This window comes from Pseudophryne corroboree, chromosome 5, assembly GCF_028390025.1.
Source record: "Pseudophryne corroboree isolate aPseCor3 chromosome 5, aPseCor3.hap2, whole genome shotgun sequence".
Lineage (NCBI taxonomy): Eukaryota > Metazoa > Chordata > Amphibia > Anura > Myobatrachidae > Pseudophryne > Pseudophryne corroboree.
In genome coordinates, this window is record NC_086448.1 from 437,139,127 (window position 1) to 437,167,090 (window position 27,964).

The window sequence follows — 27,964 nt, forward strand, 5'->3', positions numbered from 1 at the left end:
CATGTGCAGAAGAGCTCCGGGCTCCTAAACCTGGTAGTCCTTCTATCAAAATCCAAACACAAAAAGAACAGTCTTAGGGGCCCTACTCACTGGCCGACCCGCCGCCGAGCTGCCCGACGGCGGATACGGCCGACGAGCGACCCGGCGGCGGGGGGGCAGTGATGGGGGGAGTGAAGATTCTTCACTCCCCCCGTCACGCGGCTGCATTGAAGTGCAGGCAAATATGGACGAGATCGTCCATATTGGCCTGCATGCACAGCCGACGGGAGACCAGCGATGAACGAGCGCGGGGCCGCGCATCGTTCATCGCTGGAGTCTCCACACTGAAAGATATGAACGAGTTCTCGTTCATTTATGAACGAGATCGTTCATATCTTTCTAAAAATCGGCCAGTGTGTAGGGCCTATTACATGCGCTGTGGGTAGAGTGGAAAGATCCAAATTCCAGACATATTGAATGTCTCTCAGTATTCCTCGTATCAGTTCATGGGAGGGAAGAAAAGAGAGCAAACAGTGGTGTAATACCGTCAGATAAAACACACCCCATGTGCAGGATCTTATATTAAGTAGTGTGATAGTCCAATCCAGAAGATTCGGACACACACTTTTTTCTTTCCTCAGTCACCTCACATGTGGTAAATGAATAATAGAATGCTCACACGTATGCTTACTTTAGTAAACAGATGTTATGTCCATAAAGGTATCTTTAGCCCTTCGTCTCTCAGCATGAAGATGGTAAATATATATGCAAGACAGTTGGGACAGTAAAAACATATATATTTATTAAAACCAATTAAGAGGTATGTGCACAATGTGAATGCAAAAAATGGATAATCACCTGCGCTCCTTGCTTAAAGTCTGGCAGCAGAAATTAAACGTGACTCGCACCAATCACTAAAACACAATATAAACACAAAAAACAAAATTCCTACGCACTGATCAAGGGTATAAGACACTCTATTAGATGTCAGTAAATGAAAAAACCCATCTAGGTTTAGCGTTCAGAATGGGTATGAAAGAACAGTCTCAGTGGATCAATTTCAGAGACGGTTAAAGTTCAAAAAAAAATAATAATAATAATAATAATAATAATATATATATACATATACATATATATATATATATATATATATATAAAAAATGGAATAAGGGTTCTGGCGACCACCGGTGTAAAAAAGAACCGTATCAGTCCATGTATATGATAAAATAAAATATACAAATTTATTAGGTACAATTAAAATACAAATAGATCAAAGAATGTGCAATGCTATGCTGAATTATTAAAAAATAGATTTAAAGAAAAAAAGGGGGAGGAGGGATGGACTGTGTACTAAAAAACATATACAAATTACTAAGACCAATATAAATATATAAATATAAAGGTAAAAGTATTCAAATTAAATTGAATGAAGGAGAGTCTTAACTTTGAGGTAGAGGGTCACAGAGGGAGAGCCCAACGCGTTTCGTCCTGGTGACTTCTTCAAGGGGTACTGGTGTGCTGGGATAGGGTCTCTATATATACCCTCTACCATCAGACAGTAATTAGTGATGTCACTTCCTGTCTCAAGGCATGTCGATTTGTTGGTGTCTGAATCTACAAATTAACAGTATATGGATGGATAATACAAATACTATGGGGGACAGTCATGTATAGTATTAATTGTGTATTCATGATCATGAAGAGAAACGTATTTAAAAGTACTTATAGCGCATAATTAGACCGGAGTGCAGCACTTCCGCCCCACTTCCGGTATCGGACATAACAACACGGCGCATGCGCCAGTTTCATCCGTGCTTGTAGTGCCGGAGTGTGGTATGTCCGCCCCACTTCCGGAAACGTCCTTATCCGTGACGCGCATGCGTGCTGTGGTATTCTTCTCAAGCCGCATCATCGTCTTTTCTCCCGGAACCGGAAGTCTGCCTACGTCAGGTCTTTCAGGAACTTCTCCTGTGAAACGCACAATGGCCCGCAATCAGTGTCAATCTGGCTGGAAACGGACATACAGTGTACTGATGGTTCCTGATTCAGTATAATCGTGATCCACGCCTCGTTCTTGGTTAAATCATATAGTGGAACACATCTTGGATTCTGATTGAGAAATTCACCCACGCCATTGTGATCCGTCGTACATATATAGAGTATGAAAATAGAAACAGTTTTAATTACCATAATATGGTTGCTTATATATTAAAAGAGGAAAAAATGCTAGGGACAATCTTATATATATATAATTAATTTTATCCATTAATTTAGAATATGGTTACTTTCTGTGTTTTAATACTATTAGTGGTGGATAAGTGCTTGTGCTGATGTGAGCATTTTAATTAGACAGAAGGACTTAAATAGTGCTAATATGGTCGCATTATAATATTTTAGTATAAATTAAAGTGACAGTGCCATACAAGATTACAGTGATATATGGGATGCACGTATGTTATAGTGATGTTGATAATAAAGACATATTAATAAATATATATATATATATATATATATATAAAAAAAAAATTCTTGTGTGTGTATGGTGATTTTTTATATATCAATTACTTATTACGTGATTGTAGTATTATGCATATGGTCTATGCCTTGTTTCCCATTGCTTTTCTTATACAGTACCAGATCTTCCCAGGTAGTCACCTCCCCTGGTACTGGTCCGGCCCGACACTGTTTTGCTTCCAAGATCGGACGAGGTTGGGCTTTCCCAGTGTGGAATGACTGTATTAATCCGGCAGGAACAATCAGAATGCCAAATGCAAATCATAAATTATATCCTTTATTAGTGATGTGCAAATAACAGTGATAAGGAACTATTTACAGTGTTGATAAAAAAGTAGTAAAGGACCTTTATAAAAATGGTGCGATCTCATAATTCTCATTTAGTCCTACTGGATGCATGGTTCTCAGGTTAAAAATCCAAAACATCTCCCTTTGCGACAGTAGGGTGGCCAGATCACCACCCCTTTCTCCTAATTTGACTACCTCGATGGCTTTGAAGGTGAGTTCATCCGGGTTTGAACTGTGTTCTGCCATGAAATGTCTTGGTATGGTATGACTGTCTACTTTATTTTTAATATTTCGTACATGTTCCTGGATCCTCAATTTCAAAATTCTTTTGGTTTTGCCCACGTATTTCTTGCCGCAGGTACACTCCAAAAGGTAGATGACAGAAGAACTGTTACAATTGACAAAGTCCTTGATCTTGTACTCTTTATTGTTGCCGACATCACTAAAGGTTTTTCTATTGGGGTGAAGATATCTACATATGTTGCACCTGCCACATTTGTAGGATCCTACGCACTTATGCATAGGGCCGTTGTCTTCTTTTAGGGATTTAAGCATGCTTGGCGCCAGAATGTCTTTAAGATTCCTTGATTTCTTATAGAGAATATCCGGGTGTGGAGGTAGTATCTCTTTAAGGACTGGGTCCATTAGTAGGATTTTCCAATGGTCATTAAGGGATTTCTTGATTATGTTCTCGTGTCGGTTGTAGGTGGTAATGAAGGAGACTCTCTCATCCTTGTTGTTCTTTACTCTATATTCTAGTAGTTTTTCTCTTTCCAATGCCTTCGCTCTTGTGATTGCCTCTTGAATAACGGTTGCCGGATATTCTTTCTCCTCGAACCTAGATTTAAAAATTCCAAGTTGTTCTTCACAGTCTTTAAGCTCACTACAATTTCTCCTAATTCTGTGGAATTGTGAATATGCAATATTCTTTTTCCATTTCTTCAGATGATTACTCCGGTAATGCAAGTAACTGTTTTGATCCACTTTCTTTATATAATTTGTAGTGGTGACTCTCCCTTCTTTTCCTGTTTATATTAGGTCTAGGAATTCAATGCAGTTGGCGTTGATGGAGGAAGTAAAGGTTAAATTTTGGTCATTCTGACTTAAAAAGCAAAAAAATTGATTAAAAAGATCCGTGGACCCATTCCAAATGATTAAGATATCGTCAATGTACCTTCTGTAAAAGATTATATGTTCCTTAAAACGGTGTTGGCTGTATATAAAGGAGTTCTCCCAGTCCCCCATAAAGAGGTATGCGAAGCTGGGTGCGAATGTAGTTCCCATTGCTGTGCCACAGCTTTGAAGGTTGGAAGCTTGGAAGCAAAACAGTGTCGGGCCGGACCAGTACCAGGGGAGGTGACTACCTGGGAAGATCTGGTACTGTATAAGAAAAGCAATGGGAAACAAGGCATAGACCATATGCATAATACTACAATCACGTAATAAGTAATTGATATATAAAAAATCACCATACACACACAAGAATTTTTTTTATATATATATATATATATTTATTAATATGTCTTTATTATCAACATCACTATAACATACGTGCATCCCATATATCACTGTAATCTTGTATGGCACTGTCACTTTAATTTATACTAAAATATTATAATGCGACCATATTAGCACTATTTAAGTCCTTCTGTCTAATTAAAATGCTCACATCAGCACAAGCACTTATCCACCACTAATAGTATTAAAACACAGAAAGTAACCATATTCTAAATTAATGGATAAAATTAATTATATATATATAAGATTGTCCCTAGCATTTTTTCCTCTTTTAATATATAAGCAACCATATTATGGTAATTAAAACTGTTTCTATTTTCATACTCTATATATGTACGACGGATCACAATGGCGTGGGTGAATTTCTCAATCAGAATCCAAGATGTGTTCCACTATATGATTTAACCAAGAACGAGGCGTGGATCACGATTATACTGAATCAGGAACCATCAGTACACTGTATGTCCGTTTCCAGCCAGATTGACACTGATTGCGGGCCATTGTGCGTTTCACAGGAGAAGTTCCTGAAAGACCTGACGTAGGCAGACTTCCGGTTCCGGGAGAAAAGACGATGATGCGGCTTGAGAAGAATACCACAGCACGCATGCGCGTCACGGATAAGGACGTTTCCGTAAGTGGGGCGGACATACCACACTCCGGCACTACAAGCACGGATGAAACTGGCGCATGCGCCGTGTTGTTATGTCCGATACCGGAAGTGGGGCGGAAGTGCTGCACTCCGGTCTAATTATGCGCTATAAGTACTTTTAAATACGTTTCTCTTCATGATCATGAATACACAATTAATACTATACATGACTGTCCCCCATAGTATTTGTATTATCCATCCATATACTGTTAATTTGTAGATTCAGACACCAACAAATCGACATGCCTTGAGACAGGAAGTGACATCACTAATTACTGTCTGATGGTAGAGGGTATATATAGAGACCCTATCCCAGCACACCAGTACCCCTTGAAGAAGTCACCAGGACGAAACGCGTTGGGCTCTCCCTCTGTGACCCTCTACCTCAAAGTTAAGACTCTCCTTCATTCAATTTAATTTGAATACTTTTACCTTTATATTTATATATTTATATTGGTCTTAGTAATTTGTATATGTTTTTTAGTACACAGTCCATCCCTCCTCCCCCTTTTTTTCTTTAAATCTATTTTTTAATAATTCAGCATAGCATTGCACATTCTTTGATCTATTTGTATTTTAATTGTACCTAATAAATTTGTATATTTTATTTTATCATATACATGGACTGATACGGTTCTTTTTTACACCGGTGGTCGCCAGAACCCTTATTCCATTTTTTTTATAAATCACCACTACAGTAGGTTACCACTACTGCATACTTAAGGGTTGGCAGACGCCCAATAAATTTTGGAAGTGTTTTTTAGTGGGGGGTATTTACAACATCAGTGGCGCTTGCACATCCCCTATTTCTATACAGGTTGAGTATCCCATATCCAAATATCCGAAATACGGAATATTCCGAAATACGGACTTTTTTGAGTGAGAGTGAGATAGTGAAACTTTTGTTTTTTGATGGCTCAATGTACACAAACTTTGTTTAATACACAATGTTATTAAAATATTGTATTACATGACCTTCAGGCTGTGTGTATAAGGTGTATATGAAACATAAATGAATTGTGTGAATGTAGACACACTTTGTTTAATGCACAATGTTATAAAAAAATACTGGCTAAAATTACCTTCAGGCTGTGTGTATAAGGTGTATATGTAACATAAATGCATTCTGTGCTTAGATTTAGGTCCCATCACCATGATATCTCATTATAGTATGCAATTATTCCAAAATACGGAAAAATCCCATATCCAAAATACCTCTGGTCCCAAGCATTTTGGATAAGGGAGACTCAACCTGTATTATATATATATATATATATATATATATATATATATATACACACTACAGTCAATCCTTTTGCTGATCTCCTTTGAATATAGAAGATCAGGCCAGTAGTTTGAAGCAATGTCCCAATAAAATTAATTGTAACAGTCAAATGTAGATTCTCTTATCTGGCCTCGTCCTGGGTCCTCCAACCAAACAGTAAACGTGATAAAACTTGAATTCAGTCAACCGAACTGTTTTTCAATTCTTTGTCTCTGTCCTCAAGCTTTGCTTCAGTTTGTGGAACTACAGGTCACAGCTAGCTCCTGCATAGTTGTCTCCCAGTGCCTTTGCTCCTGCACTCAGCAACTGACTTCACAGGTGTCTGGATTCTGTAATTACAGCTCGTTACCTGGAAACTACTATTCAGCTTGTCAGCCTCTGCACAATGTAGTTCAAACTACTTACATGGAACAAAACACCAGATGTAACCCGGGTATATGTGGTATTGTACCCCGTGCATGTGAACACTCCATGCTGTACCGCAAAATAAAAGTAGACACTTTTCTCTTACTTCCTAGAGGATGCTGGGGTCCACATTAGTACCATGGGGTATAGACAGGTCCCTTGGGAGCCATGGGCACTTTAAGAGTTTAATAGTGTGGGCTGGCTCCTCCCTCTGTGCCCCTCCTACCAGACTCAGTTTAGAAAATGTGCCCGGTGGAGCCGGTCACAGCTAGGGGAGCTCCTAGAGCTTTTCTAGTTTTCTATGGCGGCACAAGGGGAGAACAGCGCTGATGCTGCACTCCGGAGGGCTCAGAGGTACTGTTGTGAGGGGCGCCCTGGGCCAGCGCATAGCCCTAACACTGGTCATCAAAGCTAACAGGGGGTAATCCCACCTTTAGCAACAACACCACCTCAGGCCAGTATAAAATAACAGGAGCGGGAAGACGCACCATTACAGGGGGCGTGGGCTTCTCCTCAGAGCGGATCCAGCACTCACCAGCGCCATTTTCTCCCTGCAGATCACACCACAGAGACGCTGACAGGGAGCGCTGCCCTCCACTTAACTCCAGTTATCCTCTGCGGTACCAGGGTGTTATAGAAGGGGGGAGGAGAGTGTTATTCACTGTTTAATCTATTAAGGTTAATCAGTCAGCGCCAGGCATTCATTTATAATAACTGCCTACTGGGGCGCTGTGGGTGAGGGTCCTTATACTCTGTCTCTCTGAAGGTACTTTGGGGAAACTGTGTCTGCCATTTTCGTGTGTGTGTGTGTGTGTGTGTGTATGCTATATATCTCACATTACCATGTCTAGGGATTCTGTATCTTGTGCTGCAGAGTGTGTGTCCTCTCCAGAGGAGTCTATTCCATGTACTCAGGAATGCAATGTACTGTCTCAGCCTTCTGAATCCGAACCCCATGGGTGGCTTCTCTTAAGGGATTGATATCCCAGATTTCATCTAGGATAGCTCATAATGAGACTGAAACACAGGTTTTGAAAAGATCTGTAGAGGTTTTGTCATATTCTGATCCCGCTACCTCTTCCAAAACCCCTGATATATATCGTAAAGGGGGTGCAACTCATGATTGAGGCTATTAGGGACATTTTGCACATTACTGATAAGGTACCTGAGCAGATAGAGGAGGCTTACTTTACTGACACTAAGAAATCCCCCCTTAAATTCCCTGAATCTAAGGAACTAAGGAGGTAATTCCAAGTTGATCGCAGCAGGAAATTTTTTTAGCAGTTGGGCAAAACCATGTGCACTGCAGGGGGGGGGGGGCAGATATAACATCTGCAGAGAGAGTTAGATTTGGGTGGGTTATTTTGTTTCTGTGCAGGGTAAATACTGGCTGCTTTATTTTTACACTGCAATTTAGATTGCAGATTGAACTCACCACACCCAAATCTATCTCTCTCTACACGTTATATCTGCCCCCCTGCAGTGCACATGGTTTTGCCCAATTGCTAAAAAATTTCCTGCTACGATCAACTTGGAATTACCCCCTAAATGCATTATTTGAAAAATCCTGGGAAAACCCAGAGAAAAAATTCCAGATCCCTAAAAGGGTTCTCATTGCTTTTCCTTTCCCTGAGGAGGATAGAAAAGTGGGAAAACCTGCCGGTAGTGGACGCTTCTGTTTCTAGACTAAGAAAGTAGTTTTGTCTGTCCCTGGGTTCACCGCTTTAAAAGAGCCAGCTGACCGCAAGATTGAAACTACTGTCAAATCTTTATACACAGCAAATGGCATAGCTTTAAGACCCACTATTGCCTGTGCATGGATTTCTAAAGCCATAGTAAAGTGGTCAGGCACTTTACTAGAGGAGTTAGATTCTATGGATAGAAGTGACATTGAATTGTTTTTACGTCACATACAGGATTCTGCAGGTTTCATGGTGGAGGCCATGAAAGACCTTGGACATCTGAACGCGAGGGCTTCTTCCATGGCTGTCTCAGCACGTTGGGGGCTCTGGCTGAGCCAATGGTCTGCGGATGCGGAATCCAAGAAGAGTGTGGAGAACCTACCCTTTACAGGTCAGGCTCTGTTTGGGAAAGCGCTAGATGCATGGATCTCCACGGCAACTGCGGGTAAGTCAACTTTTCTTCCCTCTGCTACACCACCGACTAGGAAATCATATCCTACGTCTGTGATGCAGTCCTTTTGGACTGCTAAAGTTAAATAGTCCAAATCCCCCTCCACTTTCTTTAGAGGTGGTCGGGGGAAATCCCAAAAACCTGCACCCGCAGGTTCCCAGGAACAGAAACCTGGTTCTGTTTCCTCAAAATTCTCGGCATGACAGTGGACATCCCAGCCTGGAGATCGGGCAGGTGGGAGCAAGACTAAGAAATTTCAGTCATGCATGGGCGTCCTCATGCCTGGATTCCTGGGTACAGGATATTGTCACCCAGGGGTACAGACTGGAGTTTCAAGAACTCCCACCTCACAGATTCTTCAAATCAGGCTTGCCAGCTTCGCTGACAGAAAGTGCTATCCTACAGGAAGCCATTCAAAAATGACTAAAGGACAAATGTAATTGTTCCAGTTCCACCTCACCTACAGCACAAAGGTCTTATTCAAACCTGTTTGTGGTACCGAAACCGGACGGTTCGGTAAGACCGATATTAAACCTGAAGTCATTGAACCCCTACTTAAGGGAATTCAAATTCAAGATGGAGTCTGAGAGCGGTGATCTCAGGTCTGGAGGAGGGGGAATTCTTGGTATCCCTGGATATCAAAGATGCGTACCTTCATATTCTGATCTGTCCGCCTCACCAGGGTGATCTCAGATTTGCACTGCTGGACTGTCATTATCCGTTCCACGTGCTACCGTTTGGCCTCTCCATGGCACCAAGAGTGTTTACCAAGGTAATGGCGGAGATGATGCTACTCCTTCGCAAGCAGGGTGTGAACATAATTCCTTACCTGGACGATCTGCTGATAAAAGAGTCTTCCAGGGAGAAGCTGTTGCAGAGCATTGCTCTCTCAACTCAACTACTCCAGGATCATGGTTGGATCCTGAATCTTCCAAAGTCGCATCTGGAGCCGACAAGGAGACTGTCATTCCTGGGGATGATCCTCGACACGGAAGTACAGAGGGTGTTTCTGCCGGAGGAGAAAGCGTTGGTGATACAAACAATGGTCCGGGATGTTCTGAAGCTAGCCCGGGTATCGGTTCATCAGTGCATTCGCCTTCTGGGAAAGATGGTTGCCTCCTACGAGGCTCTACAGTACAGAAGATTTCATGCACGATCTTTCCAGCTGGATCTCCTGGACAAATGGTCGGGATATCATCTGCACATGCACCAGAGGATACGTCAGTCACTGAAAGCCAGAATATCTCTTCTCTGGTGGCTGCAAACTTCTCACCTACTAGAGGGCCGCAGGTTCGGGATTCAGAATTGGATCCTCCTAACCACGGATGCAAGTCTCAAAGGTTGGGGAGCAGTCACCCAGGGGGAAATCTTCCAAGGAAGGTGGTCAAGTCTGAAAGCCATCCTTCTGATAAACATTCTGGAACTAAGGGCCATGTACAAGCGGCACATCTTCTAAAAGATCAGGCCATTCAAGTTCAGTCGGACAAGGTAACGACAGTGGCCTACATAAACTGACAAGGCGGAACGAAGAGCAGAGCTGCAATGTCAGAGGTAACGAGAATAATCCTCTGGGCGGAAAAGCACGTGGTGGCGCTGTCAGCAATCTTCAATCCGGGAGTGGACAACTGGGAAGCGGACTTCCTCAGCAGACACGATCTCCATCCGGGAGAATGGGGCCTCCACACAGAAGTGTGCGCAGAGGTGACAAGTCTTTGGGGCGTATCTCAAATAGACATGATGGCCTCACGCCTCAACAAGAAGCGTCAGAGGTATTGTTCCAGGACAAGGGATCCACAGGCAGTGGCGATGGACGCCGTGGTAACTCCGTGGGTGTTCAAGTCAGTGTATGTGTTCCCTCCACTTCCTCTCATTCCAAGGATTCTCAAAATAATCAAAAGAACAAGAGTTCAGGTGATCCTCATTGCTCCGGACTGGCCAAGAAGGGCTTGGTATGCAGATCTACTGGAGTTACTGTTGGAAGATCCGAGGCCTCTTCCTCTTCGAGAGGACCTACTGCAATGGGCCGTTCACTTATCAAGACTTACCACGGCTACGTTTAACGGCATGGAGGTTGAACACCAGATCTTAGCTCGGAAGGTCATTCCAAACAAAGGTATTCCTACCCTGATACAGGCTAGGAAAGGAGTGACGTCTAAACATTATCATCGGATTGGTATCTGTTAGACGTGTGTCGGAATTGGGGGCATTGTCCTACAAGAGCCCCTACTTGATTTTTCATGAAGATAGAGCTGAGCTCAGAATGCATCAGCAATTTCTTCCAAAGGCTGTGTTGGATTTTGATAACAACCTATTGTGGTGCCAGTGGCTACTGACTCCTCAATTACTTCAAAGTCCTTGGATGTTGTAAGGGCTTTGAAGATTTATGTGAAAATAACTTCTCTTCACAGAAAGTCGGACTCTCTTTCTGTCCTTTATGATCCCAACAATGTTGGGTGGCCTGCTTCTAAGCAGGCGATTTCTCGCTGGATCAGGTTTACTATCCAGCATGCTTATTCTATGGCAGGATTGCAGTGTCCAAAATCTGTTAAGGCTCACTCTACTTGTAAAGTGGGTTCTTCCTGGGTGGCTGGCCGGGGTGTCTCGGCTTTATAACTTTGCCAAGCAGCAACTTGGTCAGGGTCATACACGTTTGCTAAGATCTACAAGTTTGATACTTTGGCCTCTGAGGACCTAAAGTTTGGTCAATCGGTTCTGCAGGAGCCTCTGCGCTCTCCCTCCCGTACTGGGAGCTTTGGTACATCCCCAGGTACTAATGTGGACCCCAGCATCCTCTACGACGTAAAAGAAAATAGGATTTTAAATTACCTACCAGTAAATCCTTTTCTCATAGTCCGTAGAGGATGCTGGGCGCCCGCCCAGCGCTTCGTTTTCCTGCAGTTGTTACTTGGTTCAGTACTGCCTTGTTCCTTGGTTAAGTACTGCATTGTTACTTGGTTAAGTAATATTGTTCAGCCGTTGCTGGCTTGATTCAAGCTGGTTAGCTTGGTTTTCGGTTATGTGTGAGCTTGTGTGAATCTCATCGCTATCTGTGTATTTCCTTCTCTCGAAGTATGTCTGTCTCCTCGGGTACAGTTTCTAGACTGAGTCTGGTAGGAGGGGCACAGAGAGAGGAGCCAGCCCACACTATTAAACTCTCAAAGTGCCCATGGCTCCCAAGGGACCCGTATATACCCCATAGTACTAATGTGGACCCCAGCATCCTCTACGGATTACGAGAAAAGGATTTACCGGTAGGTAATTAAAATCTTATTTTTTTCAAATGCGTTTCAGCACTCTGCGGTGCCTTTTTCAGGATAAGTGTCTGTAAAATACATAAAAATATACATGTATTTTGCCACTATGTATGTATATAAAATTCCTTATATTTTTTAATGAATTTTAACTTACTAAAAGATAAAAAAGGGGCTCCGTATATATAGCCGCAATCACTAGCTCCAGGCTGAAAGGTTTTTCAGAGTGGCGTCCATGTTGACAATGCACGTGGGTACTATTTAAAGAAGTCCCAAATCAGTTCCTCCTGGAAGCTGCAAACATTCACCCATCCCACAATGCACTACAATGACCTTCCTCCCAAGGTGCATTGCGGATGGCTGGCAGGAAAGTGATTGGTAAACGGATGTCAGGTGTACGCCGGATACCGGCGTCATAGCCTCAGGCAACCTCTTGGAAGCTTAACCACACTGTGGGGTATTGTAAGCTCTCACCATTGGTATGTTGTAAACTCTCACTATTGGTGCATTGATGACGGGCACCCGTTGGACGTCAACACACCATGGGACCACCTAGTGCCACTGCAGAAGGTGAACAGGAAACAACCAACAATTCCCCTTCATAAAGGCTATGCAATATATATATATATATATATATATATATATATATATATATATATATAGCACTTTAAATGAACATTCTATAAACAATTGGTAGGTACTGCCACGGGCACCAGGTTTGCGCCCAGCTATGCCAATTTATACATGTCCAGGTGGGAAATCTCTCATGTCTAGACAGAGCATGACTGGGGTGAGAACCTGGTGCATTGGAGGTGGTACATAGATGATATTTTGTTCATATGGAGAGGGAATTGAATAATTTCAAATAATTTCTGTTCATATCTAAATGTTAATCATTCCATTATATTGTTGAGTTTTGCAATCGGTCGAGAGTCTGTGCAATTTCAGGATTTAAAAATTGAGATTGACAATATAAATAAGTAATTTCAGTAATCCCAGATTGTAATATTTATATTGACAAAGACAGTAATCATCTTCCCATATGGCTAAACAATGTCCGCAAGGGCCAATTATTAAGTTTGAGATGTAACTGTTCCACCACAAATAAAATATAAAGAACAGGCCAAACATATGGTTAAAAATTTCATTCAGAAGGGTTATGAATCCAGTGTTTTAGAAAGGATTTTGGAAGACGTAGGTAAAGTCGACAGGGTTATCAATCAAAAAGAACAAAATTTGAATAAGAATACACTTCAAATATCTTTTAATACACGATTTAATAAGAGATATAGATCTATTGAAGGTATTATTAAAAAAGAATTGGAACATTCTCCTTAAAGATGGCCTACAAAAGAAAATTCTACCATCTACACTATATATGTATACTCATATACACTATATATGTATATAATAAAAAATCAGGTGTTTACTAGTGCCTTACATATGGATGAAAAGCAATTTTTTACCTAGAAATAAAAGGGTTTTTTCGATGTGGCAACTGCAAAATGTGCAAGTCATGTAGCAGTACTCAATCTAAAGTGACGGAATTTAATGCAAATGGTAAAATAGTAAAAATCACAGAATTCAACACAAGCCACACTAGCTATGTCATATATGACACTGTATGTACATGCAACTTGATTTATATAGGTAAAACCAAACGTCAGGTCAAAATTTGATGGGCAGAACATGTCCACAATATCTGTAAGGGCAATGAGAACCACCCCTTTTCATTGCACTTCAAAAAAGAAACATGGAAGTTGCATAAAAGAGTCGAAGGATTTCTGTGCCATTGCTTGAGTCATGGATAATTGGCGCACCAGAGATAGAGACATAAGACTAGCAAAAACAGAGATGCCCTATATATAACCTCAAAACTCTTCAACCAACTGGTTTAAATCATGAGTTTGAGATCAGATTTTTCAGTAGCCATGTCTGAGTCCGTCCATAGCTTTTCTAACTGATCCTTATCTGTATTTTATATTCATTTATTTCATGTCATTCTTGTGGTTGATATCTATTGTGTATATTCTGAGGTTCTATCATGTAAAGATGTAAATTGGGTATGTTTATAGTTGCCCTATTTTTATGTGGAATGTTGTTATGCGGTTGCTTAGCAACCACTCCCAAGCTCCATATATATTGCGTGGCCTTTATGAAGGGGAATTGTTGATTGTTTCCTTTTCCCCTTCTGCAGTGGCACAGGGCAGACACATGGTGTGTTGACGTGCAACCGGTGTACATCATCATCACACCAATAGTGAGAGTTTACAACGCACCAATGGTGAGAGCTTACAATACCTCACAGTGCGGTTAAGCTTCCAAGCGGTCAAATGAGGCTATGACGCCGGTATCCGGCGTACACCTGACCTCCGTTTACCAGTCACTTTCCTGCCAGCCACCCGCAATGCACCTTGGAAGGAAGGTCATTGTAGTGCACTGTTGAATGGGTGAATGTTTGCAGTTTCCGGGAGGAACTGCTGTGGGCCTTCTTTAAATAGTACCCACATGCATTGTCAACATGGACGCCACTCTGAAAATCCTTTCAGTCTGGAGCCAGTGTTTTGGGCCATATACGGAGCCCCTTTTTTTATCTTTTGGTAAGTTAAAATTCATTAACAAATATAAGGATTTTTATTTACATACATAGTGGTAAAATACCTATATATTGTATGTATTTCACAGACACTTATCATGAGAAAGGTGCCGCAGAGCGCCAAAACGCGTAAAAAAAAGAAAAAGATGGTCTACTTTCATTTTGAGGTACAGCACGGAGTACAATACCACACATACCCGGGTTATATCAGGGGCCAAATGTAATATAGTGAGAGTTTCAGAAAGTGAGAGATTTGGTAAGGTTTTGCAGTTTTTTTTTTTTTAAGTGGCAATCATTTACACAGCAATATCAACCTGGTTTTGCAGTGTAAATGATTGCAGGCTCAATCTAGCAGCGGCGATAGCGATGTGCGGGGCTGCGCATCGCTATCGCTGAGGGGGCTACACACGAGTGATCTGTGCTTAAAATCTAAGCAATCTAGTCAGATTGCTTAGATTTTAAGCATGGATCTCTCCGTGAGTACCCCCCTTTAAGCATGGATCTCTCCGTGAGTACCCCCCTTCATTTTCTGAAACTCTCACTCTATTACATTTGGCCCCTGGTGTTTTGTTCCGTGTAATTAGTGTGAACTACATTGATCACATACCTCTGAATTGGTTTTAAGAAATGTGTATGTTTTTACTGTCCCAACTGTCTTGCATTATATATGGATTAACCATCTTCATGCTGAAAGACGAAGGGCTAAAGATACCTTTATGGGCATAACATCTGTTTACTAAAGTAAGCATACGTGTGAGCATTCTATTATTCATTTACCACATGTGAGGTGACTGAGGGAAGAAAAAACAGTGTTTCTGAATCTTCTGGATTGGACTATCACACTACTTAATATAAGATCCTGCACATGGGGTGTGTTTTATCTGACGGTATTACACCACTGTTTGCTCTCTTTTCTTCACTCCCATGAACTGCTACAAGGAATACTGAGAGACATTCAATATGTCTGGAATTTGGATCTTTCCACTCTACCCACAGTGCATGTACGACTGTTCTTTTTGTGTTTGGATTTGTATGTATAGGTTGGTGACCTTTTTTACAGTCTTCTGCTGTTTTTGGGTGCAGCGCCCCAGGTTTGACAAACCCCCTTATTTTATACTTCTATCAAAATGGACAGCTCTTGGGACTGCTGTCCTTTGCAAATTTCTTGGTACATACTGGCGTTGCACTTGTGTTGACCATTTAGTGTCGACCTATTATACCATACATTGCATCTGGAAAGTATTCACAGCCCTTCACTTTTCCCACATTTTGTTATGTTACAGGCTTATTCCAAACTGGAATAAATTCAATTTTCCCCTCAAAATTCTACACAGAATACCCCATAATGACAATGTGAAAAAAAAATTTTTTTTCGATTTTTTCTAATTTATTAAAAATAAAAAACTAAGAAATCAAATGTACAAAAGTTTTCACAGCCTTTTCTCAATACTTTGTTGATGCACCTTTGGCAGCAAATAAAGCCTCGAGTCTTTTTGAATATGATGCCACAAGCTTGGCACACCTATCTTTGGGCAGTTTCGCTATTCCACTTTGCAGCACCTCTCAAGCTCCATCAGGTTGGATGGGAAGAGTCGGTGCACAGCCATTTTTTCAGATCTCTCTAGAGATGTTCAATCAGATTAAAGTCTGGGCTCTGGCTGGGCCACTCAAGGACATTCACAGAGTTGTCCCGAAGTCACTCCTTTGATATCTTGGCTGTGTGCTTAGGGTTGTAGTCCCGCTGAAAATTGAACAGTCACCCTAGTTTTAGTCAAAAGCGCTCTGGAGCAGGTTTTCATCCAAGATATCTCTGTACATTGCTGCATTCACCTTTCCCTCTATCCTGAGTAGTCTCCCAGTTCCTGCTGCTGAGAAACATCCCCACAACATGATGCTGCCACCACCATGCTTCACTGTAGGGATGGTATTGGCCTGGTGATGTGCGGTGCCTGGTTTCCTCCAAACATTATGCCTGGTATTCACACCAAAAAGGTCAATCTTTGTCTCATCAGCCCAGAGAATTTTGTTTCTCATGGTCTGAGAGTCCTTCAGGTGCATTTTGGCAAACTCCAGGCAGGCTGCCATGTGCTTTTTACTAAGGAGTGGCTTCTGTCTGGCCACTCCTACCATACAGGCCTGACTGGTGGATTGCTGCAGAGATGGTTGTTCTTCTGGAAGGTTCTCCTCTCTCCACAGAGGAATGCTGTAACTCTGACAGAGTGACCATCGTGTTATTGGTCACCTCCATGACTAGGGCCCTTCTGCCCCAATGGCTTAGTTTAGACGCCGACCAGCTCTAGAAAGAGTCCTAGTGGTTCCGAACTTCTTCCATTTATGGATGATGGAAGCCACTGTGCTCATTTGGACCTTCAAAGCAGCAGATATTTTTTATGTACCCTTCCCCAGATTTGTGCCTCGAGACAATCCTGTCTCAGAAATCTACAAACAATTCCTTTGACTTGATGTTTGGTTTGTGCTCAGACATGCAGTGTCAAGTGTGGGGCCTTATATAGACATGTGTGTGCCTTTTCAAATCATGTCCAATCAACTGAATTTACCACAGGTGGACTCCAATTAAGCTGTAGGAACATCTCAAGGATGATCCGTGCAAAAAGGATGCACCTGAGCTCAATTTTAAGGAAGGCGACTTTACATCCTTTTTTAATTGAATGCAACAATTAGGAGACACTCAGCTTCTCAGATATTGATGCAGAGACTATATTGCATATATTGTTATGAATATATATCTGCTGAGGTTTGGTATGTAATACAGCCGGCAGGGATGCCGAATGTCACTATCCCGACACTGGCATCCTTAGCGGTGGAATGCCAGAGGGTGGCGAGCGCAACGATGCCCCTTGCGGGCTCGCTGAGCTTGTCGCTCTGCGGGTACGGTGGGAGCTACGCTCGCCACAGGTTCTATTCATGTTCTGTGGGTGTCGTGGACACCCATAGAGGGGGAATCACCTACCTCGCCAGTACACCGGTGGCAGTATGGTGTCCCCGGTCGGGATCACCAGGATCCCGATGATCGGTATGCTAACCGCATACCATCTGATGAACCCATAGATTCTAATACTGAATCAGAGTACTGTTTAAACTCAAGAAAAGAGAGCTTGATTTTCTATATCACAGCAGAACACTGTCAGACTACTACAGGGCCAAACAGATCCCTTGTTGGTTCCGGGTCCACAATATACCTACTATTGGACGCTATAATCCACTGTTTTGCAAATGCTGGATTTCAATCCTGAACAAATGTTCCATGGATTTAATCCGATTAGTTACATAAGAATCCACGAGAGAGCTGAACCTCACCAAGGAGAAAATACCACATCTGAGCAGGAGCATCTGGCAACCATTGCCATGGATCAATCTACTGACTGGATTTTGAAACTAAAAGAACAAGTTGATGCTTATAAAAAAATACAAAAGAGAAAAATATAAGAAAGTTTAAAATGACTACGCACAACATCGAGTCTACATCTGGTTGAGCCAAACAACAGTTTCCGCTAACAGAGGGTGCAACACCCATTTCCATAGATGTAAACAACGGGTACGGTTATCAAGTACTTCAGCTAGCGAGTTGGAAGAAACCAACTCTACTGCATCTGGTTCAATACAACCGGCAATCCCTTTAGGGCTTGGCCGCCCGAGGAAAACACGAAGGGGTGATCATGCGAGGAGACAAGCAGGCTGGAAAACCACCAAAAGGCAGACGGACCTAATTTTCAACCTATCCTCTCAACCCCTCACAGGACCAGAATAGCAGTTACTAAGTAGGAGACTGTCCTTCATCCCCACAAATAAACCAGATAACTTTAAGTGAAAAGTGGACGCATTTAAGCTATCTCGCTCTCTGAAATTGAAAGAACATTTTTCCAAACAATCGCCTATGGTCTCCTCTAAGCCACTACCCACCAGAATTCAACAGCTCAGGGCTAAATCAACATTCGACCCAGAATCTTCCAATGCTACATTAAAAACTTTTCATTAATTACTGGAGGTCCCTTTTCCATAAAGAAACCTTTCATATACAATCTATCACAGGAGGAGAAAAAATAAGATTTTACTCACCGGTAAATCTATTTCTCGTAGTCCGTAGTGGATGCTGGGGACTCCGTAAGGACCATGGGGAATAGACGGGCTCCGCAGGAGACTGGGCACTCTAAGAAAGATTTAGTACTACTGGTGTGCACTGGCTCCTCCCTCTATGCCCCTCCTCCAGACCTCAGTTAAGGAAACTGTGCCTGGAAGAGCTGACATTACAAGGAAAGGATTTTGGAATCCAGGGTAAGACTCATACCAGCCACACCAATCACACCGTATAACTTGTGATAAACTTACCCAGTCAACAGTATGAACAACAACAGAGCATCAAACAATGGATGCCAACATAACATAACCCTTTATTTAGCAATAACTATATACACGTATTGCAGAAAGTCCGCACTTGGAACGGGCGCCCAGCATCCACTACGGACTACAAGAAATAGATTTACCGGTGAGTAAAATCTTATTTTCTCTAACGTCCTAGTGGATGCTGGGGACTCCGTAAGGACCATGGGGATTATACCAAAGCTCCCAAACGGGCGGGAGAGTGCGGATGACTCTGCAGCACCGAATGGGCAAACACAAGGTCCTCCTCAGCCAGGGTATCAAACTTGTAGAACTTAGCAAATGTGTTTGTACCCGACCAAGTAGCTGCTCGGCAAAGCTGTAATGCCGAGACCCCTCGGGCAGCCGCCCAAGAAGAGCCCACTTTCCTTGTGGAATGGGCTTTCACTGATTTTGGATGCGGCAAACCAGCCGCAGAATGAGCCTGCTGAATCGTGCTACAGATCTAGCGAGCAATGGTTTGCTTTGAAGCAGGAGCACCCAGCCTGTTGGATGCATACAGGATAAACAGCGAGTCAGTCTTCCTGACTCCAGCCGTCCTGGCTACATAGATCTTCAAAGCCCTGACTACATCAAGCAACTTGGAATCCTCCAAGTCACGAGTAGCCGCAGGCACCACAATAGGTTGGTTCAAATGAAAAGATGACACCACCTTCGGCAGAAATTGCGGACGAGTCCGTAATTCTGCCCTGTTCATATGGAAAACCAGATAGGGGCTTTTACATGACAAAGCCGCCAATTCTGACACACGCCTAGCCGAAGCTAAGGCCAATAGCATGACCACCTTCCACGTGAGATACTTTAGTTCCACGGTCTTAAGTGGCTCAAACCAGTGGGATTTCAGGAAACCCAACACCACGTTGAGATCCCAAGGTGCCACCGGTGGCACAAAAGGGGGCTGAATATGCAGCACTCCCTTAACAAACGTCTGAACTTCAGGAAGAGAAGCCAGTTCCTTTTGAAAGAAAATGGATAGGGCCGAAATCTGGACCTTTATGGATCCCAACTTCAGGCCCATAGTCACTCCAGACTGTAGGAAGTGCAGGAACCAGCCCAGCTGGAATTCCTCTGTAGGGGCCTTCCTGGCCTCACGCCAGGCAACATATTTTCGCCATATACGGTGATAGTGACTTGCTGTCACGTACTTCCTACCCTTTATCAGCATAGAAATAACTTCCACCGGAATGCCTTTTTCCGCTAGGATCCTGCGTTCAACCGCCATGCCGTCAAATGCAGCCGCGGTAAGTCTTGGAACAGACAGGGCCCCTGTTGCAACAGGTCCTGTCTGAGAGGCAGAGGCCATGGGTCCTCTGTGAGCATTTCTTGCAGTTCCGGGTACCAAGTCCTTCTTGGCCAATCCGGAACAATGAGTATTGTTCTCACTCCTCTTTTTCTTACGATTCTCAGCACCTTGGGTATGAGAGGAAGAGGAGGAAACACATAGACCGACTGGAACACCTACGGTGTTACCAGTGCGTCCACAGCTATCGCCTGAGGGTCTCTTGACCTGGCGCAATACCTTTGTAGCTTTTTGTTGAGACGGGACACCATCATGTCCACCTGTGGCAGTTCCCATCGATTTGTAATCTGAGTGAAGACTTCGCGATGAAGTCCCCACTCTCCCGGGTGGAGGTCGTGCCTGCTGAGGAAGTCTGCTTCCCAGTTGTCCACTCCCGGAATGAACACTGCTGACAGTGCTTGCACATGATTCTCCGCCCAATGAAGAATCCTGGTGGCTTCCGCCATCGCCACTCTGCTTCTTGTGCCGACCTGGCGGTTTACATGAGCCACTGCGGTGATTTTGTCTGACTGAATCAGCACCGGTTGGTTGCGAAGCAGAGGCTCCGCTTGACTCAGGGCGTTGTATATGGCCCTTAGTTCCAGGATATTTATGTGCAGACAAGCCTCCTGACTTGACCACAACCCTTGGAAGTTTCTTCCCTGAGTGACTGCCCCCCACCCTCGGAGGCTCGCATCCGTGGTCACCAGGACCCAGTCCTGTGTGCCGAACCTGCGGCCCTCGAGAAGGTGAGCACTCTGTAGCCACCACAGAAGAGACACCCTGGCCCTCGGGGACAGGGTGATCAGCCGATACAGATCCCACTGAAAGATCCTCGCATGGAACCTGCCGAAGGGAATGGCTTCGTATGATGCCACCATCTTTCCCAGGACTCGCGTGCAGTGATGCACCGACACCTGTTTCAGTTTTAAGAGGTCTCTGACTAGAGTCACGAGCTCTTGAGCCTTCTCCGCCGGGAGAAACACCTTCTTCTGGACCGTGTCCAGAATCATGCCCAGAAAAGGCAGACGCGTTGTAGGAATCAGCTGCGACTTTGGGATATTCAGAATCCAGCCGTGCTGTTGCAACACTTCCTGAGAGTGTGCTACGCTGATCAGCAACTGCTCTCTGGACCTCGCCTTTATGAGGAGATCGTCCAAGTTTGGGATAATTGTGACTCCTTGCTTTTCGAAGGAGCACCATCATTTCCGCCATTACCTTGGTAAATATTCTCGGTGCCGTGGAGAGCCCAAACGGCAACGTCTGGAATTGGTAATGACAGTCCTGTACCACAAATCTGAGGTACTCCTGATGAGGTGGATAAATGGGGACATGCAAGTAAGCATCCTTGATGTCTAGAGACACCATAAAATCCCCCTCTTCCAGGCTTGCAATGACCGCTCTGAGCGATTCCATTTTCAACTTGAATCTTTTCAGATAAATGTTCAGGGACTTTAAATTCAATATGGGTCTGACCGAACCGCCCGGTTTCGGTACCACAAACATTGTGGAATAGTATCCTCTTCCTTGTTGAAGGAGGGGAACCTTTACCACTGTTAGGGTCTCCTGCCCTGTGCTGCCACGTCGTCATGGCAACCGGGAGACAAGTGCTAGTGGAGTAACCTGAGCGCAGCTGATACTCCGGTTCGGGTCTTTTGCTGTGCAGTGGTTATAGGCTCTGTGCACGGCAGGGGATCCGGTGCTGGTTTTTGTGCTCACAGTCTGTGAGGTCTGAGTGGGGCGTGGACAGTACCTGCTTTATAAGGCCTCTTTTCAGGGTAAGCAGATGCTGCTGAATCTTTGTTGGTTAGTCAGTTCATGAAAGTTAGCCAGTACTGTGTAGCTTTGTATTTGTTTGTTGCTTACTGCAAATAGGCCTGGGGATTTGGTATTACACTCTGCCAATCCAGACCTAGCAGTAAGACTGGAGTCAGTCGTTTAGCTTGCTGGGGTTCTGTTACTACTCTGTGAACTTAGCAAGTTTGCGGCTGTATTCTAAGACTTGCCTGTCTAATCCTGTCTCACTGTGCTAGGTGTCAGGGGTCAGTTTAGTGGCAGTAAGCTAAAACCTGTGCACTGCAAGTGAGAATTAGGATTGTGGAGATTCTCCTTGTGTCTATCATTCCATCTCTGACCAAGGAGTTTACTGCCACACCCGTTGGTAACCCTTTAGGGTTTTGCTGTTGCCCTTAGCAACAGCATTTCGGGTTCTCTACGTATTAAAACACAACATCTTGCTTTTCCATCTGAGCAGTTCTAATACAAGGGAGATACCCAGTTCCTTAGCCTCTGGGCTTCTCTGTTCACTTTGTGTGTATTTTGTTACCCTATCACCTTCTGTGTACATTATGTCATATCCCCCAGTTTGTCTGTGAGTCCATCTGTTTTGCATAACAGTTCAAACACCAGTACACTCCTGCAGACACTGGAGTGCATAACAGTTCTGACACCAGTACTTTCCTGCAGGCACTGGTGTGCATAACATATTCAGCAGCCTAATACTCCTGTTGAAATTTTGTGGGAATATGGAGCATACCCCTCAAAATACGTTGCAACAGGTGGTCGATCAGGTGCAGGTCCTGACTCGACAATTTAATGATTTGTCCATTAAAATGCACACCTCCCAGGCTGCTGGCGGAGCTCCCGCAGCAGCAGCACCTGCAGGGGTTAAGGAGCCGAAAGTAAATCTCCCGGATCGTTTTTCTGGAGATCGCTCGCAGTTCTTTTGTTTCAAGGAGAGCTGCAAGCTATACTTCCGGCTTAGGCCTCAGTCTTCTGGGTCGGAGATTCAGCGGGTGGGCATAGTGATTTCCTTGCTACAAGGAGACCCACAGGTCTGGGCATATGGGTTGCAGCCTGACTGTCCGTCGCTTAAAAGTGTTGATGCTTTTTTTACGGCACTGGGCATGTTGTATGATGACCCTGACAAGACGGCCTCAGCCGAGGCTCAGATTTCGATCCTTAAGCAAGGGCGAAGGCCAGTTGAGGTTTACTGTACGGAGTTTTGGAGGTTGGCCCATGATACCCAGTGGAATGACCCAGCCCTGAGACACCAGTACCGAAGAGGTCTTTCTAACCAGATAAAGGACCAACTGGTACAATATCCCTTGCCTGATAGCTTGGATCAGCTCATGCAGTTATCCATCCGGGTGGATAGACGGCTGAGAGAGCGTAGGCTTGAAAGGGAGACTGAGATTTCCTTCCTTCCCAAGGGAACCTCAGACTCTGAGGAATTTTCTGAGGAGCCTATGCAGATTGGGGCTACCCGCCTCTCCTCGCGTGAGAAGACGCGGAGGAGACGGCAGGGGTTGTGTTTGTACTGTGGGAATAAAGGTCATGTGGTAGTATCATGCCCAGAAAAGCCGGAAAACTTCAGGGCCTGAGGGTGATGGGAAATATCCTGTCAGGCCAGAAGTCAGAATTTCCCAAGAAGACTTTTATCATTCCGGTGACCTTGAAGATCCTCGGTCAAACTGTCAAGACTGAGGCCTTTGTGGACAGTGGGGCCGACGGGGTTTTTATGGACCGCCAATTCGCCCTGAAACACTCTGTTCCCTTAGTACCCTTGGCATCGGAAATTGAGATTTGTGGGTTAAACGGGGAACCATTATCCCAAGGTAAAATTACCTCTTGCACTAGCCAGATTTCTTTGTTTATTGGAGCCACACACTCTGAAAAATTGTCCTTTTATGTGACTGTCTGTACTTTTGCCCCATTGGTGTTGGGGTTACCCTGGTTAAGGGCCCACAATCCTCAATTTGACTGGGTCTCTGGGGAGATTCTTAGTTGGGGTACTGATTGTTTCAGGAGTTGCTTGAGCCTTCCAGTCAGGCTCTCGCAGCTAAGTTTGCCAGGATTGCCAGGGTGTTATGCAGATTTTGCGGACGTGTTCTCCAAAAAAGTTGCAGAGGTACTACCTCCCCATCGCCCCTATGACTGTGCCATTGATTTGTTGCCAAATGCTAAGCTTCCCAAGAGCAGGTTGTACTCCCTGTCACGTCCTGAGACTCAGGTTATGGCAGAGTACATTCAGGAGAACTTGGCTAAGGGATTTATCAGACCTTCACAGTCTCCAGTTGGGTCGGGGTTCTTCTTCGTGGGTAAAAAGGACGGTTCGTTGCGACCCTGCATCGACTTCAGGGAATTGAACCGTATCACGATTAAAAACTCATACCCACTGCCTCTCATTTCGGTCTTGTTTGACCAGCTTCGTACTGCCACCATTTTTTCTAAGATTGACCTACGCGGTGCGTACAATCTAATCCGAATAAGAGAGGGGGATGAATGGAAGACTGCCTTTAATACCCACTCAGGGCATTATGAATATTTGGTGATGCCTTTTGGGCTCTGTAATGCCCCGGCAGTCTTCCAGGATTTCATGAATGATGTGCTCAGGGAATATTTGGATAGATTCTTAGTTGTATACTTAGATGACATCCTAATCTTCTCCCATTCCCTGGAGGAACATCGGAAGCATGTACGCTTAGTCCTCCAGAAACTCAGAGACCACCGGCTTGGGGCGAAGCTGGAGAAGTGCGAATTTGAAGTTCAGCAAATCGCATTTCTAGGATATATTATCTCCCCAGAAGGTTTCCAAATGGAGGGTTCCAAGGTACAGGCAGTCCTGGATTGGGTGCAGCCCACTAGTTTGAAGGCGCTTCAGCGTTTCCTGGGCTTTGCGAATTTTTATAGACGATTTATCGCTGGATTTTCGTCTATAGTGGCGCCCTTGGTGGCACTCACTAAGAAAGGGGCGGATGTTGCTCACTGGTCTTGTGAGGCTAAAGCGGCTTTTGCCCGTCTCAAAAGGGCATTTGTTTCGGCCAAGGTGCTGCGACACCCAGATCCAGAGCGTCCTTTTGTGGTGGAGGTGGATGCCTCTGAGATGGGTATTGGGGCAGTGCTTTCTCAGATGGGAGTGTCTGATAATCGCCTTCATCCCTGTGCTTACTTTTCCCGTAAATTTTCGCCTGCCGAGATGAATTATGACGTGGGTAACCGGGAATTGTTGGCTATTAAGGATGCACTCGAGGAGTGGAGACACTGGCTTGAGGGGGCTAAGTTTGTGGTCTCAATTCTCACTGACCATAAGAATCTGGCATATTTAGAGTCAGCGAAGCGTCTCAATGCCAGGCAGGCACGATGGGCTTTGTTTTTTGCTCGCTTTAATTTTTTGATAACATATCGCCCTGGGTCAAAAAACATCAAGGCTGATGCGCTCTCGCGGAGTTTTGCTCCAATCCAGGAGACCACCGAGGAGCCGTTGCCCATTGTTTCCCCATCATGTATTAAAGTGGGCATTACCCAGGACCTCTTATCATTAGTCCTTAGAGCACAGGAGCAGGCTCCTCCAGACCTTCCGGTAGGTCTTTTGTTTGTGCCTCCTAGGTTAAGACAGCGAGTGTTCCTGGAATTCCATGCCAAGAAGTCGGCAGGTCACCCGGGTATTGCCAGAACTCGGGAGTTGCTATCTAGGGCGGTGTGGTGGCCCTCGGTGGCTAAGGATGTGGATCAGTGGGTTCGGGCATGTGACATCTGTGCCCGAAATAAGACTCCTAGAGGGGTTCCTGTTGGCCCATTACATCCACTCTCTATCCCATCTAAGCCATGGACCCACATTTCAATGGATTTTGTGGTGGACTTGCCCAAATCCTCGGGGATGACAGCCATCTGGGTTGTCGTTGACAGGTTTTCGAAGATGGCGCACTTCGTTCCACTGGTTGGGCTGCCATCAGCCAGACGCCTGTCTGAATTATTTATGCTGCATGTTGTGCGTCTCCACGGGTTGCCACTTGATGTGGTCTCTGACCGCGGATCCCAGTTTGTGGCCAAATTCTGGAGGGCATTTTGTTCCGATCTCCAGATTTCTGTCAGCTTGTCGTCAGGCTACCATCCGCAGTCTAATGGGCAGACTGAAAGGGTGAACCAGTCCTTGGAGCAGTTCCTCAGGTGTTATGTCTCCAAGTGTCAGACTGACTGGGTTGCTCATCTGTCCATGGCGGAGTTTGCCTATAACAACGCGGCTCACTCTGCTACAGGGATCTCTCCCTTCCTTTGTGTGTATGGGCATCATCCTAAGGCCAATTCTTTTGACCCCCTGGACTCCACGCCTGGTGGTTCCTCTGTGGTTTCAGTCCTTAGAGGTATTTGGCGGAAAGTGAAGAAAGCCCTTGTGTCTGTGTCATTAGTGACCAAAAGGGTTTTTGATAAGCGGAAAAGACCCTGCAGCTTCAAATTAGGAGACTTCGTCTGGTTGTCTACCAAGAATTTGAAGTTGAGACAGCCATCTCATAAGTTAGGGCCCCGGTTCATCGGCCCTTATAAGATCACCAGGGTTATCAATCCGGTGGCATTTCAGTTAGATCTGCCCCGTTCTTTGGGTATCAATAAAACATTTCATTGTTCCCTTTTAAAACGGGCGATTAGTAATCCTTCTTCCAGTGGAAGACCTTCCCCTCTTCTGATACGTGGCCAGAGGGAGTTTGTTGTTGAAAGGATTCTTGACTCCAAGGTGGTTCGGGGTCGGCTGTCATTTTTGGTGCACTGGAAGGGGTATGGCCCGGAGGAGCGGTCGTGGGTGCGCAGTTGTGATCTTCATGCCCCCAGACTGATACGCTCTTTCTTCTCGCAGTTCCCCGATAAACCCGGTGGTAGGGGTTCTTTGACCCCTCGTCAGAGGGGGGGTACTGTTAGGGTCTCCTGCCCTGTGCTGCCACGTCGTCATGGCAACCGGGAGACAAGTGCTAGTGGAGTAACCTGAGCGCAGCTGATACTCCGGTTCGGGTCTTTTGCTGTGCAGTGGTTATAGGCTCTGTGCACGGCAGGGGATCCGGTGCTGATTTTTGTGCTCACAGTCTGTGAGGTCTGAGTGGGGCGTGGACAGTACCTGCTTTATAAGGCCTCTTTTCAGGGTAAGCAGATGCTGCTGAATCTTTGTTGGTTAGTCAGTTCATGAAAGTTAGCCAGTACTGTGTAGCTTTGTATTTGTTTGTTGCTTACTGCAAATAGGCCTGGGGATTTGGTATTACACTCTGCCAATCCAGACCTAGCAGTAAGACTGGAGTCAGTCGTTTAGCTTGCTGGGGTTCTGTTACTACTCTGTGAACTTAGCAAGTTTGCGGCTGTATTCTAAGACTTGCCTGTCTAATCCTGTCTCACTGTGCTAGGTGTCAGGGGTCAGTTTAGTGGCAGTAAGCTAAAACCTGTGCACTGCAAGTGAGAATTAGGATTGTGGAGATTCTCCTTGTGTCTATCATTCCATCTCTGACCAAGGAGTTTACTGCCACACCCGTTGGTAACCCTTTAGGGTTTTGCTGTTGCCCTTAGCAACAGCATTTCGGGTTCTCTACGTATTAAAACACAACATCTTGCTTTTCCATCTGAGCAGTTCTAATACAAGGGAGATACCCAGTTCCTTAGCCTCTGGGCTTCTCTGTTCACTTTGTGTGTATTTTGTTACCCTATCACCTTCTGTGTACATTATGTCATATCCCCCAGTTTGTCTGTGAGTCCATCTGTTTTGCATAACAGTTCAAACACCAGTACACTCCTGCAGACACTGGAGTGCATAACAGTTCTGACACCAGTACTTTCCTGCAGGCACTGGTGTGCATAACAACCACCACCTGCTGGAGATATAACTTGTGAATTGCCGCTAACACTACTTCCC

At 44.5% G+C, this 27,964-nt stretch overlaps 1 protein-coding gene and 1 pseudogene across 1 annotated transcript in view; both read right to left on the reverse strand.

The window, feature by feature from the left end:
• C5H18orf21 (chromosome 5 C18orf21 homolog) overlaps positions 1 to 27,964 on the reverse strand; it is a 121,218-nt gene that overhangs the window by 51,702 nt on the left and 41,552 nt on the right. The window lies entirely within an intron of this gene.
• Positions 2,602 to 2,720, reverse strand: LOC134929736 (5S ribosomal RNA; annotated as a pseudogene).